Below are 2,500 nucleotides of genomic sequence, written 5' to 3' on the forward strand. Positions count from 1 at the left end.
GACATGAAGACACATGCGGAATAAGGTTTAGATGTGTATGTACAGACGGATATGTACGTACATATGAAGTCAAAGATACATACACAATAGTGTGTAGACGCATATGTACGTATATACGAATTCAAAGATACATACACAATGGTGTGTAGACGCATATGTACGTACATAAGAATTCAAAGATACATACACAATAGCGTGTAGACGCATATGTACGTACATAAGAATTCAAAGACACACACAATAGCGTGTAGACGTATATGTACGTACATAAGAATTCAAAGACACACACAATAGCGTGTAGATATATATGTACGCACATACGAATTGAAAGACACATACACAATAGCGCGTAGACGTATGTGTACTGACGCCCATGTACGCACATATGAATTCAGGTGTATTGGACGTATCATAATGGTTTACGTTACTATGCTGGCTTTTATTTTCGATCGTCGGTTTCAGATTTATTGCAATTTTGGGAAGTGTTCGAACATTTTGTAAAATATGAGAGATAGAAGGGACTGATAGCTTCGGGTTTTCTCTCATCCAGTGTCATCCTCTTTCTCTCCTTCTCCTTTCACTCTCCCCCCTTCCCTTTACCTTTCTTTCTTTTAATTATTATTCCTTCTCCACCTCTTCTATTCTTTCTCTTTCCTCTAACCATTTCTCCTCTCCCAACCTCTCTTTCCTTCTCGATACCCTCTTCATCCCTCTCCTCTCTTTGTCCTATCCCTATCACCTCTCTCTCCTTTCCCTTCTCTCTCCCTCTCCCAATCTTCCTTTCTCTTCCTCTCGGCCTCTCCTCTTCCCTCCACTTTCCCTCTCCCCACCCTCCTGTCTCCCCGCCCACCCTCCTGTCTCCCCCTCTCCCAACCTTCCCCCCTCCCCCCACCTTCTCGTATCTCCCTCTCTCTATCTTCCCCTCTCCTCCTATCCCTACCTCCTCCACTCCTCGTCTCCGCACCTTCCCATCTCCCCCTCTCCCCACCTCCCCATCTCCCCACCTTCCCTTCTCCCCCTCTCCCCTTCTCCCCTTCTCCCCCCTCTCCCCTTCTCCCCATTTCCCATCTCCCCCTCTCCCCTTCTCACCTCCCCCTCTCACCCTCTCCCCAACTCCCCCTCTCGCCCTCTCCCCACCTTCCCATCTCCCACTCTCCCCTTCTCCCCCCTCTCCCCACCTTCCCATCTCCTCTCCCCTTTCCCCATTTCCCCCCTTTCCCCCTCTCCCCTTCTCCCCCTCTCTTCTCCTCCCTCTCTCCCCTTCTCCCCTTTTCCCATCTCCTCACCTTCCCCTTCTCCCCCTCTCCCCACCTCCCTCTCCCCTTCTCCCCATTTCCCCACCTCCCCCTCTCCCCTTCTCCCTCCTCTCGCCCTCTCCCCGCCTTCCCATCTCCCTTTCTCCCCACCTTCCTATGTCCCCCCCCCCGTCCCCTTCTCCCCACCTTCCCATCTCCCCGAAGCACCCATGTGTGGAGGGCGATGCTGATCGTAACCATTTGTAAGGCGTCCCTCCACTTGCTACGGTCGCTCAGTCATCTCTGCCAAGACGCAGTGACGTGACAGGGTATTACTGGTCTCTCGCCTTCACGGTCTAGAAGAAATCTCTTGGTCTCTTGTTTGGGCTCTTGTTTTTTCGCTTTCTTTCTCTTTAGTTTTTTCTCTTTTTTCTTTTTTCTGTTTATGTTTCTTGACTTTCTTTTTATCTTTGTCTTGATTCTCTCTTTCTCTTGAGTCTCTGTCTCTCTTTCTCTTGACTCTCAATCTCTCTCTCTCTCTCTCTCTCTCTCTCTCTCTCTCTCTCTCTCTCTCTCTCTCTCTCTCTCTCTCTCTCTCTCTCTCTCTCTCTCTCTCTCTCTCTCCTTTCTTCCACCTCCTCCTCCTCCTCCTTTCGTTTTCGCCGAGACACTTACTATCAGCTGTTCGGTCACTTGATTTGGCCCGAGTCTGATATGGGTATTACGTCTTTCGTGTCGTTAGGGGCGAGGTCACCGTGTTTTGCCAGTTGGCGTTGGACCTTATTGCCTGTTGGCGGCCCACAGGTCACGGCGGACTGGTCGTACCTTCTGTATCTGTTTTAAGAAGGCACTGTGGTTGTTTGTTATTCAAGGGTGTCAGCTGTTGTCGTGTGTTTCTGTTTAATTTGTCTGTGTGGGTTTGTTGGTTTGTTTTATTCATGTGTGTGAGAGTGTTTGTGTGTGTGCGTTGTTGGTGTGAACGTTTGTGTGTGTGTGTGTGTGATTTTTCAAATAATGTAAATGGAGTGGTGATTCCGTAGATTTTCGTTTCTCCCGACGAGGTTTTCGCAAATTCTGCCTCGTCATCCTTATCGTACGTCGGATATCGCATTTCGTGAATAGTTAATTGTAAGAAAAAATGATAAACTGTCTTCTTAATTAGACGAATGAATAAGGGAAAAGATTTGATTGCATCTGCCGTCTCTCTGCTGAGGTGAAAATACTCCCCCCCCCCTTATCACCATCCCCCCCCTCCCTCCCGTGAT

The 2,500-nt window shown here is 48.8% G+C and overlaps 1 protein-coding gene across 3 annotated transcripts in view; it reads left to right on the top strand.

The window, feature by feature from the left end:
- peb (pebbled) overlaps window positions 1–2,500 on the top strand; it is a 902,421-nt gene that overhangs the window by 745,241 nt on the left and 154,680 nt on the right. The gene's annotated exons all lie outside the window — the stretch shown is intronic.

This window comes from Penaeus vannamei, chromosome 7, assembly GCF_042767895.1.
Source record: "Penaeus vannamei isolate JL-2024 chromosome 7, ASM4276789v1, whole genome shotgun sequence".
NCBI classification, from domain to species: Eukaryota; Metazoa; Arthropoda; class Malacostraca; order Decapoda; family Penaeidae; genus Penaeus; species Penaeus vannamei.